Source organism: Anticarsia gemmatalis, chromosome 2 (genome assembly GCF_050436995.1).
Source record: "Anticarsia gemmatalis isolate Benzon Research Colony breed Stoneville strain chromosome 2, ilAntGemm2 primary, whole genome shotgun sequence".
NCBI classification, from domain to species: Eukaryota; Metazoa; Arthropoda; class Insecta; order Lepidoptera; family Erebidae; genus Anticarsia; species Anticarsia gemmatalis.
The window spans coordinates 5,219,537-5,238,358 of record NC_134746.1 but is presented as its reverse complement, the minus strand read 5'-3'; the positions used below and the strand labels follow the sequence as shown (position 1 = coordinate 5,238,358).

The following is an 18,822-nucleotide window of genomic DNA, read 5'->3' as shown; positions in this document are numbered from 1 at the left end:
CTCTTAGGTGACGCAAGCGAAGTTGCGCGGGTCAGCTAGTATTATATAAATTATATAGTTGGAAGCTATAACAGCGTGTAAATATGCGGTTCAAATTAATAGTAATGGTGTTACTTTATAGCCAGTAGTTTGACCTGAGTTCGTACCTATATTATGTTTAACCTGTGGTATGCTGAAGCACTTATTAGTACTTGAAACAGTGCGGTACTACTGTTCCTATTTCATTCAAAGAGTTAATTAGTAGGTTTTTGTTGTTAGTGACTAGAATTGGGAAAATTACGTCTATAGTTATTAATGCATAGGTCCTAACTGATTCGTCTCTGTGTAACTCACTTAAAAGTAACTATGAGTTTGTATAAAGCTCTTTCCATAAATCACTACTGGTGGTATTGTCAGTCATTGTAACGTCTTATATAAGTGCTAAACCTTCATTCATTGAAATAGTCCCATTAGGTCATGGAATAAAATAAATATCTTTTAATTTGAAAAAATAATCGCGAGGGTGTTGACATCGTCGTACGTGTGCATTTTTACAAAGGATCCCTAGTTACAGGAATTATCTCCTAGCGTTTTAATACGTTACTCGAGAGATTTCAGAGGGTTACGGATTATGTTAATTAGGGGCTGGTGACAGATAAGCGGCCGTGTAAATCAATCGATTGCCAAGGGTGAGCTTAGTCATGGTCAAGAGGCACATGGGTGATGAATTTTGTTTTTGAATGATGTAGAAATGAGTCTGTAGGTATCAAATGTATTATCACCCCTGTTCTAATGAGGGTTTTCGTGCAGATGTATGTCATTTTTATATTTCAAAAGTTACTGATTTTGCTAAATGTCTTGCCCGCTAAGTTCAATTATTTTTAATAATTATTTAAAAATAAAATATTACGATAGCTATATTCGATTAAATATCTATATATATATCTTCTCTTGTTTTTAGAATATTCCCTTTGAAAACCATGAATAAATTTAGTTTAAACTGGGTTGTATAACATTTTGTAATAGGTGAACAGTTGAACACCCACTTTACTAGTTCACAGTAAAATTAAATGAAGTAGAGCGACCCACAAACAAATTATAAAAAGTATTGCCGAATGTTAAATAATAGAAATTACTCTATTATTTCTCAGGTCACGGCGACTAATCTTCAATGTCTTATACTACGAATAAATTAACCTTTATGACATTTCGAGGTGGTTCAAAATCGTACCAATAATGCGAAAGTTTGTTACTCTTTTACGCCAAAAGTATTGACCGGATTTTGATATCAGTTAATACTCGAATAGTTTTTGGCCTGGATTAGCTCATGGAATACTTTTTACAATCAGATCAGAACCTTGTAGGTTAAAGATACGAAATATTTAGCTACCATAGGACTATCGTACTTTCTTATAGTCCTTCACTGTAATAGTTTAAATTCCTTTATCACTATTGCGGCAAAACTAAAGCGAATAGTTACGATCCAAAATAATGTTGACCTAATAATGGATATGATTTCACAACTTCACTGCAGTTCACGTTAAATAAATAAGGTTATTGCCAACTAGTCACTAAGCAATGTATCTACTAAACGTCATTCACGCAAAATCAAACAAAAAATTTGTTGCAATCATTTGAATTATAAATCACGAGGTTATTATAATATTCAAATTGGTACCAAATAACCAAGTCGTAAAAAATTAAGAAATTTTAATAAAAAATTACGCTCATGAAATATCTTGTAGATATCAATAGCTTATAAAAATGCAAAAAAATGCAGATGCCGATTAATAAATTCAGTTAATTGGCTGTTTTTTTCTAACAACAGCTGACACTTCACGAAACGAGATAGAAAGTAGATAGCGTAGAATTATGCACATTATTTACTAAGATGACTGAGCATGCTCCGGTCCGCTGGAGAAGTGAACCTGTGTAGATCGACAGATGCGTGTATTGAAACAGTCCTGTGCAGTTTTGCATACTTCATGATGCGTCTGAATAACGTAGATATACATACGTTAGTCAGTAGTACTATAGCGCAATTCTCTATAGTCGATACTGTAGAGTATCGAGAGTTTGACATTTAAAATGTGCTGTCAAAACAGTTTCTTCGGGGTCCGCTAGAGGCACTGGACCAATTTTCGTGCCAAATTTCTCGATAGCTAGCCGGTTGTCAATAGTGGTACAGAATCAAGCTACTGAGTAGACCACTCTAGTAGACCGTAGTGTATTTGACTTTAGTAAAGAGTTTGGCTTGAATAACTATTCAAACCAAACGCTAGGAAACGTCACTAGGAAAACTTTTCTAGTGAAATTAATGTCAGTATATAGCCTCGGTAAAAATAATTTAACATTTCTTCTTTCCTTTGACTTGAAGTTTCTTACAACATACAGATGCGTCCAAACCATACCCATACACTTTGACAATTCACGTTAATTAGTATTTTGAATCACAGGATTAGAAGTTATGGCTGTCAGTGCATAATATTAAGATTACGTCATAAAAAATTGCGAATGAATTTATAAATAAGACGCACAAATTTAATTGTGATGTAAATATTCTCACCAAGTATGTCAAGATCGTTTAAATCTCAAGTTTTTAATCAATGCTTACTAGGCAGATAGTCTGCTCGGATATTTTATTAACAATATCAAATGTATCTTGTACATTTAGACATATTAGAATTTTGTTTAAAAAAAAAATACTTTATTTATACGAAATTACGTAACTCCACTAAGGCTTTTGTTTCGTAAAAATGGTATATTATATTTGTACGAAATTAGGAAAGTCCACTAACCTAAATCATAAAGAGTAGTCAAACCCTACAGATTCAGTTCATTGTTCGTTTATTTTTCAATCTCGCTAACAATACAATACATAAAGGTAACACTAACGACCTTAGTTAGGTATTTTTCTTGAATCGTGAACGAAGTAGGTGTGTGTACAAAAGGAATAAAACCGAGGGGGTGCTAAAATTGTATAATTTTATTTTTAACAAGCGGCTGGCTAACGACGTGCTTCGTGCTCGGTTGCGTCCGATAATGTGCAAACCACGTAGAAACACCTATCTATATAATGTATATTATAAGTGATTAAATACCTCTACGGCGTTTAACAACGCGCTGAAATCGGAAAATAGAGATATCAAATAATACATTTCAACAGTAATGTCAGTAATGTGACCCAGTCATGTGGAATATATTGGCATTTTCATACTCACTATTTGAAGAACGAAGTAATTTAACGATGAATTAAATTTACGTTTTTGTAATAAAATGCATGAGATTGGTTCATCTTCAGTACAGCTAGTTTTACACAATACATTTTTTGGTTGTGTTCGAGAGAAAAGTAAAAAATAACGTATTGTTTTACACCATTTCCGAATGACTTCAAGGCAAAGGTAAATTAAGTAATTGAACTTTGATAAGATGATCATGAAGATGGATCAATAATAATTGTCCGTAATAATAACGAATTGATTTTAATTGAATGATAATTTCGTCTTAGTTGTCGTCATAACTTAAAAAAATTGACTTTATTACACTATGTCGATTTTAAACATTGTTCTCAAACTTAATTCGGCCTGGCATATCATTTGAAGGTGACCGTTGACCCCAACTTACTTATACTTTTTGTCAATGCTCAATGCAAATGTTTAAAAAACTAGTTCTTGAGGTTAAGAATAAAGACAACATTAAAGTAAACACATTTGTTGATAAACGTAACAGTTTAAATCATCAGAGTCTAGTATCAAAATTCCAGTAATATTATCGGAGATATAGAGTGAGATATTTAGCAATAAATATTACGTTAAGAGTACGTTTTGTCATAAGAGGAAAAGTGTTTTAAAAATTCACAGCTATGTTTTCAATAATTGACGTCAGAAGATTTCAAGGGCTCAAGCGTCACACAGCCTTCGTTATAAGTAACCCACAAAACGAAATAAACCGAGACTACTAACAGACTTACTATTATAGAAACAAAAATAAATATCTACATAATAACATTCCTCGTCATCTCCGAATACTTAGCAGACGTTAATATTTCATTCACTTGAACTTTGTTACTCATGTGCGAACTATTGTGTACAGACAATACTGTCTTAAGGTTTTTATCATAGTTTTAAGTATTTGTCACTCTGTGTAATTGTCACTAATCATTGATTTATAACAAGGTGACGACACGTGCGCGGGTGGGTGGAGTGCGAACAGGATGATGTCATTAAATCTACATTTCTTAATATTTCTCACTTTCTGCACTTGGGAAATGTTCAGAATGCGCAGCCTTCGATGACACACTACTCCATTTAACTTATGTTATGCAAGCGACAAACCGGTCAGCTGCAATAATAGCCGAGTCATTCACAAAATCAGATGCACCTGCCTCGAATACTACGATCATAGTATCAGTGAACACTATAAACATTACCTGCCATTAAGCACTACGCTAATTTTGTCAATGACTCGATACAAATGAACGCTAAACTAAGCAGCACGGCTAACTTACAAATGCCCTTGTTGATCCTAAAACAGCAGATTAAGGTACAAAACAAGGTATTTATCACACTGTTTACCTCATTGGTCAATATTTAGGAGCACATCACAAGATCTTTCTGTCACTTCACTGTGTTAGCACTAGTATTTGGTTTGTTTTGAAGGTTTTAAGCACACAAGTGTTCGTACTATGTGTTGTGTAAGCGCGTATGGGCGCCGAGCATGCGCGGGCGAGGCACTAGCCGCGAGGAGTGACGGAGGCAGCAGGTTGCGCGGGAGTGCCGCGCCCCTCGCCCCGCGGAACAAGGCTGCCCCTGCGCCGCCGCCGCCGCCGCCGCGCACAGGTATTCCGACTGTGACGACAACGTGCCCATTTATGTCTTTGGACATGGTTGATGGCCATAACGGCCATATGGTGTCTTGCACTCGGTGCGATTAAGTTTTTTCAATGGAATTCAGTAATAGTTGTGAATTACGTCGAGGTGTGGGAAATTGTACCCATAAGAACTCGAAAATTACTTTTCTTCCTGTCGTCAGTTATACTATGTGCAAGTATATCTATAGCACATAACATAATGTTCTGTAATTACGTGTGAGTTAGATAACATTTAGTTTGGATTGTCGAGTTCAAAAATAATCGTGTGTTAGCAGTACTTACTAAGTTTGATGTATTCGTATTAAGTTAGTCATTTTTATGTTTATTGATGATTCCGGAACAGTAGTAACATGACTGTATGTGTACAATATTACACGACATAATATTATACGTTCATTTGTTATTATGCAGATCGTAAAAACAATGTAATAAAATAATGTTGGAAACGATTTATGTCGTACGAATAGGCTTTATGGACGACTCTATATGGTATGTTCGTTTATTACATAATTTACTGTCAAATGTATGTCAAATATAACAACATAAATATGTTAGAATTGATTTGATATCGACGTTTGTCATATGTAGGTAGAGAACTATTTCATTATGATATTTCTGATTAAGGCTCCTTTTTAGTCCATTCATTCTTTTCTTTGTAAGATAGGTATTATGCAAGATGTGAGCGTCTGTCTTCTCTAAAAGTTGTGAGCGGTCCTCATTTGCTAACCACTGATAACTTTTAGATTAAATTAGACACTTATGAAAATTTCGAAAGTGGTTTACTACAATATCGATTTCTTACTTAAATCCCTTTTCAAAGATATGAATAAATAGTTTTTACATTTGGATATTTAACCATTAAAATAAGTTTAAAAGACTGTAGAAAAAAATATGTTAATCATGTTACATGTTTAGTACCTATATACCTACACAATAGTTTCCATGTATCCGGGTAAAGGAAACATCAATACAAAGGCAAGTCGAAATGACAATTGAACGAATTCTCGCGGAAGAACCCGTAGCGATTGTCTTCGACCATTCTTATTAAGGAGCTAGAAGAGCCCGACACATGTTTTAGGAAATTTATGTAATAAACACATGTGCACGACACACGGTCGCGAGACGTCACCCAGCGCGAGGGAATTATTGTCAACGTTTCGTACGAGCACAGAGCACACCAACTAAGTAGATATTCGTAGAATTTATTAGTGTTTGTTGTGTAAAGGAAAGGAAAATGTTTTCGTAATTTATGTGGGCATAAATTATTAATACACCGCCCTCCGCAAGCGCGTGCAGCTATCTGTAGAAGAGTTAAATTGGATTCAAGGGTCGCAGAAGGTTTAATTTGATGCGGGTTTGGTCGAGCGGGACCCTTTATGTTAAAGAGAATTTGTCGATTTTAAATTCTTCGCAATATTTTGCCGCTTTGACAGCGCTACCCGTCCTTCCATAAAGCCCGAAAAATCCGTATCATATAAAATATGAACGCAATGTCACCATTTATTCGACATGACAGTGGATACATTTAAAAAGCGAACAAAAACACAGACGTAACCGAAGAATTCATAAATATCGATCGTTCATTTCCTCTCGAAGTCCGTATAACGATACGATGTTGTTTCAAATGATAGAGACGCGTGCGCCAGTGCACGGATGTTGAGAATTGTCAGGCGAGGGAGGAGGCCGAGCCATCCTAACTCGTGAATAAATTTGAATGAATGAACAGAGGACACGACGACATTTGGCCTTACAGGCCACAGGTGCCGACGCTCTATGTATCCATAAAATCGCCTCCGCCGAAGGTACGGGAAAATCTGTGCAAAAAATACAACACGAATTAATGAATTTTGTTTCAGAGGCGCTATCACGATTCCTATTGTTTTGAATATTAAACAGGTACAAAGACATATCATTACCGGTACACTTATTTAACCAATTAATAAATAAGATAAGACTACTTGCCCACAGATAGCTTAAGCTCATTGTGCAAGACCTACATAAACGGTCCTGCGAGTTCTTGATGTAAGTAATTGATTCTTGAATAATTTGTAAGCTTGCAATTTCGTCTTGCGGCTACATGATAAATAGTTTCGCCTTTTTGCTTTTCTCTTATATCATATTTTCTACACGTATATAATGCTCCTGGGATAGACTATAAAAATATCCGTAATAATAAACAAATAATATCAACAAACAATTAAGTCATGTTTACACAAATTTATTGTCATTTCATAAATATATTCGACGTACAAAAATCCATGATTTGATACAATCTAACTGGGAATACTGAAACTGCAATTGAATTTTCATGTTTACTGGGCGCAGGTGAAATGTTTCAAGAAAAATTTTCAATAAATGAAAAATGGAATTGGTTTGCTGCCGGGAAACGTATACACTTGTCGACATCTTTCTATTTCACTGTTTTCTCTGTGGAACAGAAATATGTACTATTCTATAAAATGGAGGAATTTTATTTTATTTTTTAAAGATTCTCTAGGGCTGTCCTTTGTGTTCTAATTAAACGCGTTGCGGGCTCTAGAGCGACGTGGCTTTCAACGTGCTCTGGCTTCAATGAACTGGGGATCAGCACGTGGTCGCCTCTCCGCAGCTAATAAAAGTTCACAAGTTTTTGTAAAAACTGCTTCGTTTGACCAAAAGCCTTTATTTAACATACTATTGACATACATTCCCTTTTAGAACCTTTTCGCGGGCTAAAGATGAGTCAGTGAGGTCGGTTATGATGACCGCTCGTTGAATGATGTCACCAGTATTTACGTACAAGCGAGCATGTTAAAAAAGACCGTTGTTACGTGCAAATAGCGTGTCATAAATATCTGTGAGTGCTCAGGAAACGAGTTCACTGATTTATCCCAAGTATGAAATGAGAGGCCAGTAACAAAATGACGACCCGACCGTGCTATTTGATTGATTGATAAGGGTAAGCAACTTGGAAGCAATCTTTTCTTGAATGGGTGACCATTTACAATAAATGATTTTCCTCTTTGCCGTAGAATTTGAGTAGAGCCATAGATACTTGCTGCAATAAACACATTTATGGTTGTTAAATAAAATAGGAAATGCAGAATACGACGGTCAAGCCAATGCCAAAACCAAAATGTCTGTGAATATTCCAAAGGCTTTTTTAATCTTTAATAGCCAAAAGCGCGAAAAATAGGACAATATTATTTTTTAACTAACGACAATATTTCACTTACTCCACACTTATACTGGAACTCACATAACTTAGGAAATGTGTTGCTGAAACCACTACATTACATGTTCTAATAATGTTTGGTACTTACAATACTTTCTAACAAGTAATTACGTGTATACGCACAGGAACCGAGTTGGGCCACACCGAAGCACCGCCCGTATAAATGTTATACTAACGAGTAATTATAGTAAATGGCTTTAGTTTTCTCCATACAATATGCATGTGAAACTGAAATTAATTACAGTTTTGAAACGTTCCCAACAAACAAGTGGCCCACTTTTGATACGCTTCGGACATGTTATGTTATTATGAATGTTGTTAATTACTTTTCGATGAGCTATCCTTGCAAAGCGTTCTTTGATCACAGGTGGGCAGATAGAGTAATGAGTATTTACTACTTATATCATTATATGGTATTGTGACGACATGCGAAACTATGTTTTTACTTATTATTTCTTTGATTTAACGTCAATACTATCATAAAGAAAAATTTATAGAAAGAAGAGCATGAGAAACGTATTTTAACGTTATCAAAATGTCAATATTTATTGTTCTTGTATTGTAATCCGAACGAATTACTAGTCTAGTGTACCAAAACACAATGCGATACATTATACAGCTTCTCCAGCCAACTCCTATCCATCCACATGGTACTGATTAATTGAACCATCCTGCAGAATTCTGACATCTGTCTAAACGTCGCCAAATGGTCGGCAACAGTACTATCCAAGACAATAGCCACTTCAGGTATCGCTTCCCTCATTCACATCTAACCGCAGAACATATCACATTTCCATCTACATTCTACAATAATGTCTGTTTCAACTAACCAATCCAGTTTCCTTGTTGTCCTACAGCATTGTAATGAAAAGCGGTTTTGTATGCACGTAGCGGTGCGGATGGGGCACAAGTGAATTAAAACTTGTGCCTGTCCACGAGCGATGCGCCTGTAAACTGATCAACGCACAATTACATGGTCCAGTCTACGTCAATAACGCCGTTACTGTAACTATGTTTTACTGGTTTACTGGAAATTTCAAAAGGTATTTAAGGGAGGCAATTAAATTTCACGCCCACCACATTGGATAAGTATGGATCGGCAAATGTTACAAATCTATCAAAGTGATTCCCAAATTCTTTTATATGTAGTTTTGCGTATGTCATTTCATTAATGTCTTTGTCTTTTCTTAGACCTACTCATATCGAGCTATAAAACTTTAAACAACTCTACATCAACTAGGTACTCAAAATATCTTGTTTTGGATATAATTTTTTATACGCCAATAATCATTAAAATACAACCGAGATAATATGTATGGACGTTCATTTTAAGGCAACAACAGTATTATTTCAAGATCAACCGCAGTTCAATTTAAATTAAAACAAATATTCCATTCAGAAAGGTGTGTTATCTTTATGAAATAATGAAAATAAAACCAGAATGTTTTATAAGACAATAGTGTAACGGCAAATGAGCCGGTCTCGTTACGAACCCGTGTCGGGTAACTGAATTGCAATTTATAGCTTTCTCGTTGTTTTTCATAATTTATAAGATTAGCGATGCGGCGGCGTCGCAAGACCATTATAAATTTCAAATAAGCTTGATTTATAGTGTAACAATAAAAACTAATGTTTTAATTACAAGCCAAATTCATTATGTTTTGTTCTTCTCGCTAATTGGCACTGAGTAAACATGGCGACGAGACTTTGCTTTGAGATCTTGTACACAGAAATATAATAACAGAGGGGACCTCAAACTTTGTACAACAACGTGTGCAAGAGCGCCGTCTCGTTGCGGAAATAATTGTATAATGTTTCTTTCAATCTAATTATCAACATGATTGATGACAAAAAACATTACCGAACATTATTGTTTTGCACCAAAGTAAGATTATTGTTATAAAGTCATATTAAAATATGTGCTCGCTCATAATAAAATATATGTTACATTGCGTCTGATTAAAGACATGATATTCAGCGTACCTATACATTCTAAAACAACTCAAATAGAGGATATTATTATACAAGTTTCCGTATAAAGATAACTGCGGTCAAAAGTCCTAACTTAAAACGATTGCGAAAGCAAACTAAGTTCAAGTATTTAATTTAAGATATAAAAATACAAAAGTAACCCGAATAAAACATAAAACTTCTAAGTTTATTCAAGTTTAGAACACTAGAACGTATTTAATTCAAAGTAATTCATACATTTTGTAGAAGAGAAGTTGGTTGGCCTCGTGTACATTGGCGTGGCGCATTAACTTTAAACATTTCGTTTTATAACTGCGCACCTACTACACTATGCAATGAAAGCAACTTTCAGTTAATTTACTAAGTAGTGCAATACTAACCTGAGCTACATGCAGCCTCTATTTATTTAGTTATTGTATCGTAATTTAAACATCCACTCGGCCGTTACCGCGAGAGTGGAGCTCCGTGTACTATCAAAACAACTGCGGCACAACTTTAAGTACGATAATTGTTCTTGAGATTTTATAAAGTTAGTTTGTACTGTGCAGTGTTGAATATAAGTTATCGTTCGGTACATAGGTGTAGTCAAGTAAGGAACTTAGATATTCTAGGGACACGTTGTCGTCCACTCAAAGCTACGTGATTCGCTTGGAGAAAACGATCGGCAAACACTTCCGTGGTTTGTAGAAATACATGTGCTGAGGAGAAAGAGCAGGAACTGTTTGACCTGCACCTATATTTACTATTGATGCTCTATCTTTACACAAGTTATCGAGTGCTTTTGCATTTTGTCCAATGGAAACTGAATATCGTCGATATTACTACCTCATTACAATTTCTGTTCGTGTCCATTTCTACAAACAGTGAATGACAGGAATGATCAGAATTATAAAACTTTTATATGTTTCGACATAAACACACGTCAATACAAGAACTTGGTATATTTTCGCAACGAGATATACGAGACACGAGTATGCAATTGTAAAAAATGTGCGAAAGTAGTGTGACCGGCTACTTATTAGCAAAAAGAGCATACTTCATTTATATCAGTGTATCCGCTACGAAATACACGTCCTTAATATACGGCCAATGTAATATCACAGTCACGTAGACGCAGTATAAATCCTAACTTGATTCAGAGAGCTGTGACACACGAATTGCATGACGTCTGCCGCCCGATCATTATAACTTGCCCTGTAGTTCTACTTGAATAGGATCTGATAATAAGCCGGGCCACAGCAATACGCAATGACAGGGATATGAATACATATCAGAAAGTTCCGAGATATGTTTCTCTATTTTGGTAAATAACATCAGCTTATAACGTTTTGAAATTTATTTTTATGCTTATTGAATCTTAAATTCTAATTTAATTGTGATGGTAATCTTCAGTCTTGTGTCTTCGAGTGACGAGCAGCCTAAATCACTGAACAGGATTAAATATTTGATAATAATAATGTTAATCGTAAGTACAAACACGCCAGCAGACGGTGACTGCATGCAAATACCGTGTTATAAGTTACGTAAGTGATAATGTAAGTGTGTCAACAACTATACATAACCTGTCATTTACCTATACCTACGTATAGGTAGGTAGGTATACATATAAATAAAGTCGTTCGGTCGTCGGAAAAACTCGCGTTTGTATTTACGACGTTTTTCATTTCTTCGGCACAGTTGAATTAACATTTTTATGGTTCGGCAGCAAACGGCATAAAACCCCGCTCATTAGACAACAGCAGGGAACTTTACGCTTTGGTGCGCTATCGAAATTATAGTCCCCGATTTCGCATCTAATTCGAAAAATCAGCGATGGGGAATATTTTCTTTTATACTTTCTCCTCTCTTTTTATACATTTTTTATGATTGCCATAAACAGAGAATGAAGTTAAGATTGTATTGGCGTCTAATCTTTGCAAATAATCTAAAAAGTAGGGACAATGTTAACCATGATAACGTTTGATAGGTACAATTATTGATCTGTATTATGTTAGCATTTTTGTAATGGTCCTATTATTTCAAAGTACCGTTATAAATCATAATAAAGCTCAAAAACATAAATAAAAATGAACTCAAGTGCCCTCCCCATGGCAACAACACTCGAAGAGCCATGACGATCGGCGAATAGATGGAAAACATCTAACGGACAATTAAAATAAAATCCCTTGTTATTCCCGTTAACAAATCATTTGTACATTTTTAGGATGAAACGGCCATTTATTCGGTGGAAAACTGTTTCGTAAATGGGTACTTGTTGAATTTCTTGCACTTGAGCCGGTAATTAGTTTTGGATTGGTGGCGGCGAGCGGCGAGCGGTGCGGCGGCGCCTGGCTGCGATGGCTGGGCGGACGGCGCGCGGCGGACGTAGCGCAAAAATCACAAAGCCGCCTATTATAATGGATTTAGGGAGAAATTGTCGCGCCACTGTCCGGACTACGGACACTTGAATTAATGAGACTACTCCAGAAATCCTAAAATAGCTGGCAACTGTATTCACAGGCTAATAACTTATTTGCAGTCACAGTTTTAACTGACGAATTTAAAAAGTACTCCTTTATTCTGTTTTAAATGGAAATCTTTTACTTTACTGTGGATTTAAGCAGTGAGCTTTGACGTTAAGAGGGTTAAGTCTTAACAGATAGAATTCTCATTAATTACTTGAAGTATTTAAATACGCATTAAGTATGCAGTTAAGTTATGATGAGCTTAATCGTGCTTTGTTGAAATGACCGCAATGAAATGTCTTTGTGTAGAAATAAGAATAGTAGTCTGAAAATCGCCCAATGAGAGAATTAATTAGCAGTAAACAATGACATAAAATTACTTGATTTTCTATATCAGTATACAAAGTGGTTTTATTGTTGAATGTGTGTATTGCGTGTGTTCTGAGGCGAGCTAACATTGTGAGCGCCTGTCGCGGCGGTGGTGTGACGCTAGGAGTCAACAATTTGCCTTCGGTTACAAACCTCGCACCAATTTTCATTGTGAGCACGTTTCATTTGTCACGCTGTCACGCCACACCTATCCGCAATGGTATTAAATGATAATTAATAATGACAAATGTTTTGACACTATTCAAAGACTTCTGCTTCGTTAGGAGACAAACAATTACTTTGATTTAAATTATAAAGCCAGGAAACAATGAATTACTCATTTATGCCACTATTTCAGTGTTCTGGTTTACACTCAACTACTTATTTATACGTCGGAAACGTTATTTTGCTGTAAATAATTCTACAGACATTAGTATATCTATGTAATTGTAGTATAAATATGACGTGGCTTGACTATTCAAATCGTTATAAAACGTATGTCGTTAGCTAGCGATCCTCTCCAGTTTCGTTTGAAGTAGAGTCAGGATTAAAACTACTCAATGGTAGAACATAAAGTTTTACATAAACTACATGAGCCGTTTGTTTCAGCTCGAAGCAAACTTTCCGCTTAAACCAAACTAGGATAATACATTTTATGCTATTAAAATACACACTAACTTCGAACCATTCTCTCTGCGGGGTAGGGAACGTAATCTGTGACGTCGTTGGAGCGAACTACTCACACGTTTCCCTGAACACATTACCGTTATATAGTACGTACATATTATTATAGTCATATAGTGACAACTAATCCCTGTCAAATATACTCAAATACAATTACCGAACACAATTAGCTTGCCAAATTAATTTGCCACATAAATAGCATAGACGCTAGTATATAATTATGCGATGTTGAATACAATCTATTTGTTGTCAAAACATCCATTACGCCGCCGTAGCCGCGTTTCAATAACCTAATCTGATACAATAGATATAGAGAACGCGGCTTGTATTGACAGTATCTAATAAACACAATGTACCAATACCATTTACAGGACACATGAAATTCACATAGCTAGAAGTAATTTAGGTGTATTATCCCGTGGCCACCGAATTGTTCAGTCATTGTAATTAACAGATACATAACCCAATATCGGAACCATCTAGGGTAAAATGAGACGCACTTGAAACGTAACTCAAATGATTGGCAGTTAGATTTTATTTGGACATTTGATGCAGGATCAATACTGTTGTCGGTATACGTATGTATATCTAACAAATAACGTCACCGCGGCGGGAATTTCCACAATTTTCACACCGATTTCGAGAAATAAAGGTCGAACCGTCATTAACAGGGATAAAAGGCGGAAGCGCACATAAAGGGTTGACCCGTAGTATTTTACTGATAGGTGTGTTGTCGCCAAACTCATTGTGTCCAGCTCTGCGCAATGTGTTATTAAGGTATCAAACATCTCTTCGTCAAAATATACAACAGCAATAAACGCATAAACATAAAGTTTAGTAAATGTAGGTATGTAGGTATATGAGCAGTGACGTTCTTCCGTGACTATTAGCCAAAAGCCACAAAAAAGAAGGGTTGGTTGCCTTTATGCACTACCTAATTGTTAACCAAGCGACCTCAATCAAAACACTTCTAAATTGATTAACTACGTTATTGTAGTAATCGTTTTCACTAAATCACCTTAGTCAAGTGGAAAGCCTATTCAATAGATCGTATCATTCTTTGACAATAAAAAATAAAAGCAAAATATTAATAAATTGTCCACAAAAAGCTATTTGTTGTACGTTGCTGAAAATGTTGGTCGACTGTACTGAATGTGAGCGACGCAATTCAACGCACAATAAAATGTTAACTTTATTTATATTTCAAAACTGAAATGTAAAATATCTAAAGCGATCAGTACGCGCCAGATAAAATGTTACCACGGATTTTAACGTCACAAAATGATTTTTAACGATCCTCTCTCAAAAAAATCCTACCTATAAATTGGCTGATAAAAGAAGACTCTTTATTATTTGCTGTGGTTTATTGATCAATCCTTTGTAAACATTATATCGTTAAACTCGTTCACTCGTATCGTTATGTCAGAAAAAGAACTGCACTAAATAACACATGAATTAATAATAAGATAAGATATAAGATGCTCTAAGATATCATTAAAAATTTCAATACATTAAACAAACTGTCGTTTCCGAATATGTTCACATTTCAGTTATTTATTTTGTAACTGTATCGTGCTACGAGAGAGATTATACAGAATATGCGTCACACTAATGTTCTCTGTTGATTAATATAACATTAATAGTATATAGACGGAGCCTGATGCCTCTAATACTGTCCCACAGTGTCCCATGACAAGAATTGATGGGTTAGTGGGGAGGTGTTTGTTACCAATATCATACACGCGCACAACTACCTATATTATTGTGGCACAATATTTATGCTGCTGCATGAGATATCACATCGAAGTATTGATCGTGTGTCCATTTTGTAACCCACGTGAATTTTATGAGCTTGAATCTAAAATAGAATATTGTAGCTGTGGGCTACAACGGTCCGATGCACGCCCCAGTAATATACATGACCGCTTCACTATAACAAATATAACAACCTAAAATTTTAAGTAATAATTAGTATTGTATTACAAACTACAAATAGAGATACTCTTTTGTCATTTGAATAATTACAACACAATAAATGTATACCATTCCAAAAGTTTCGTGTTAATTTTAATATAATTTACATTTCAAATCCATTCGGAATGCTTGTTTAAGTACAAAAGTAGAGAAAAGTTTGTTAAAATATATAACAAGTCGGCAAATGATGTGCAAATTTGCGTCGTGATGAGACTTCATTTCCATACCGTCAGCTACATAACTTAACCAAGGAAGGCATATTTGATGCTCCGCGCGAGGCCTCGGGTTAATATTGATGTTCATAAATACCCATCGTATTTTGCCCTCCTTTTAATATTTTAAATACACCACCGTGACAAATGCGATGTTTTGTGTGATTCGGTTGACCTAAATAAGATTTTGTTGCGGCGTTAAGAATATTTTCCTTGAAAGCGACCTGATTTTGATAAAAGATGGAAGGAATATCGTCTCTTTCACACACAAAAAGTAATAAAGCAAAACATAAATAGTAACAAAGCAAAAGTTTAGTGTTTAAAGTTCACGGATCGCAGTACAGATCACAAATGAAACTAGAGCGTATAAAAGCGCGCATGAACTCAAGACGACATTTAATTAGTTCGGAGGAAGTATGCATATCTTCGGATCACTAACTCGCCAAGTACTTGCAAATGTAATGGAGTTTTTAATTAGTACCACTTGCTCCCACGGCGGATGGCAATGTTGTCGATAAACAGCGACAAGTACATCCACCTTTTCCTTTTTGTTCGGAAACTTAAAGGCGTATCATGTATCGTTACATATTTATGAGGTAGCAAAACTTTGAATTGCAGTTCTTTACAGTTTCTCACACCAAGTTGAATTGGTGAGATCATAGAGACGCGACACCGCCTGAAAAGAAAAGAAAAAGTTGTGTTACTTAAAGATGTTTATTTGTGTACATTCCACGGGTATTTATTGATCGTTCTCGCACAAAACCGATGAATCTTTCTGCAAAGAAACGGTATGTTTTCTCTTTCAATTAGCGCACCTGCGACCTATCACAAATATAATCTTCTTCGACGGGACAATTTCATAAAAGTGGTATAAAAAGTGCGGCATCTCCCCTCTGAGCATCGCGGATGATAAAGTGCATTGGAGAGCAGTGAATGGCGGCACCGCTTCACCGGCTCGCTCTGCCACGGCTTTGTGTCGCCGATAAGTTGTCAAGCTGTATCCAACCTCCAACGCTCGATAAAAATACGAAAAGGTACCGTGTCACTGTACCAAGCTGAGGTTAACTTAAGTTTTAAATGCTGCCCTTTTACACAAGATCATATATTTGGTCAAAAAATTTAAGGCTAGACTTAGACTCAAACTTCTAATAGGGTCTCAATCAAATGTATGACAGTATGTCTTATAAAAAACATGTTAAAGAATAGTTCTTATTCTGTCAAAAGTGATTAAAGTTTCGTAATAATGTCTACTAGTGAGAGAATGCCGATTCATAAACACTATGAACTAAAAGTAAGTTGCTGTCAGTATTGAGGCAGGCACTCGTTCAACAGAAGGTGTGAGCGGTATATTTGTTTGCGAATACAATCGCTACAGGCGCAACGTTACAAATAACCTCGGCGTCACTCACCGCAGCACTGATAATGCCACGCTTTTTGTTTTCCCCAAGTATTCGCTGTCGAGATAATTTTCATTTATATTAAATTTCGCAAAAAATAGAAGAAGGAAGACAATAAAATATTCAACGAGTGATTTTCTCGCTTTTTTCCATTTCAAGGGGGATTTCGACTAAACGCTGTTCTTATGTTTGCTAATCATTTGAATTCAGTCGATTTATGAAAGGTTCTGTACCTCGGTATATTTATGACGGTTCCGATTCACCGTTTTTAATTTTGTCTTTTATATTTAATGCAGGCAAATACTTCGAAATTCGTTTTATAAAGTCCAAGGAACAAAATGTCAATGGTACTATGAGCTAACTTTCATAATCCTGCTGTACATTAGGTACATGATATTTATTCTCTGTGATGTCATCTTAAAGTTCCACGTTTAGCCTATCTCTGTCCGAATGCTACACAGTGATGGTCCAGCTAATGACAGGCCAACATGGAGGAAGCTTATTAACAGGCTAATGAAGGCATTATACTGGAGCCACTATCTCTTACTGAGCGAACTACGTATAGATAACAATACGTACGTTTTGTTTCTTTAGTGTTTGGACACGACTTCCTAATTTGAGAACAGCAATTGTATTACAACGGAAAAATGTATGGAGTCGCTAAGTTACAGTAAAGGTAATCCAATTTGAGGATGTCTTTTTAGTATAATTTTGGATTTCAAGTTAAAATGGTTGTTGTGAAAATGCAGAATTAGCAAGACGCTTTTTACGAAATTATAAAATTATAAAGCGACATACGTACGTGTACACCTATATACTAATTCATGTATTTTGTATTTATTTTAACTCCATCTTGATACAATAGAACTTGAGTATCATTGTAAATATTAGCTCCCCGCGTTGGCCGACAAGTTTCATACAAATAACTGAACTAATTTATGTGTCATTTGACTTTTGCCGCCCACGTAAGGTCTGCAGAAGAAACAAGGGCAAGCAACAAGGCAACGCATATTTCATCGCGGTATAACGTCAAGTAATTGAGAAATAGGGAAAAACTTCGCTTCCAGCGTGGGTAGCTATTAGTTATTTTTATTTCCTTTTTACATTTCCCTTCGTTGTTCAGGTTCCAATGCACATCAAGTTTAATAGACTTAAAGCTTATATCGTCTAAGACGTACTTAGAGTCTGTTATGACAGAGTTTTATAACTACTTAGCAGTTTGTATTCCATGAGTCTTCGAACACTTGTTGCAAGATTGACTTGTTTGTTTACTCGTTTACAAGTTTTTCTGTTTATTGAAGATGTTTTTCTTTATTGTATCGAGATTGATAGTATCTGTGCCGTTATTGATATAGATTTTATGTAAGTTTCTTATATACTGAGTACAATATCGATTAACTTGTCACTATATCATGCTAGGTACTTGGGTAGTTACTCAATATTTGTTAGTTTGCGTACGACTTGTAAGAATGGGAACTGCTCAAATTAGTGATTATGATATTATTATCTGTGTCATTAGGTCTTTATATTCTTTATTGTCTACCTATCAATGAGACTAACTGCTTCAACCGATACAAAATGCTGCTGTAAAAAATATGCCTATCATAAAATATTTTTTGACTGCCCCAAAATCATCATTTGAAAATTAGTCTAAAATTAAGCTTACCTCCCAAATTTTAGTAATATTTTCAGCAAGTTCAATGTCTTA

General features: G+C 35.5%; 1 protein-coding gene across 1 annotated transcript in view; it reads right to left on the bottom strand.

The window, feature by feature from the left end:
* Positions 1–4,748, bottom strand: part of jbug (filamin-type immunoglobulin domains fbug) — a 73,828-nt gene extending 69,080 nt beyond the window's left edge. The window contains exon 1 of the mRNA XM_076126155.1: positions 4,554–4,748. The gene's annotated coding sequence lies outside the window, so the exon portion shown is untranslated. The remainder of the gene's footprint in view (positions 1–4,553) is intronic.
* Between the last annotated feature and the right edge of the window lie 14,074 nt (positions 4,749–18,822).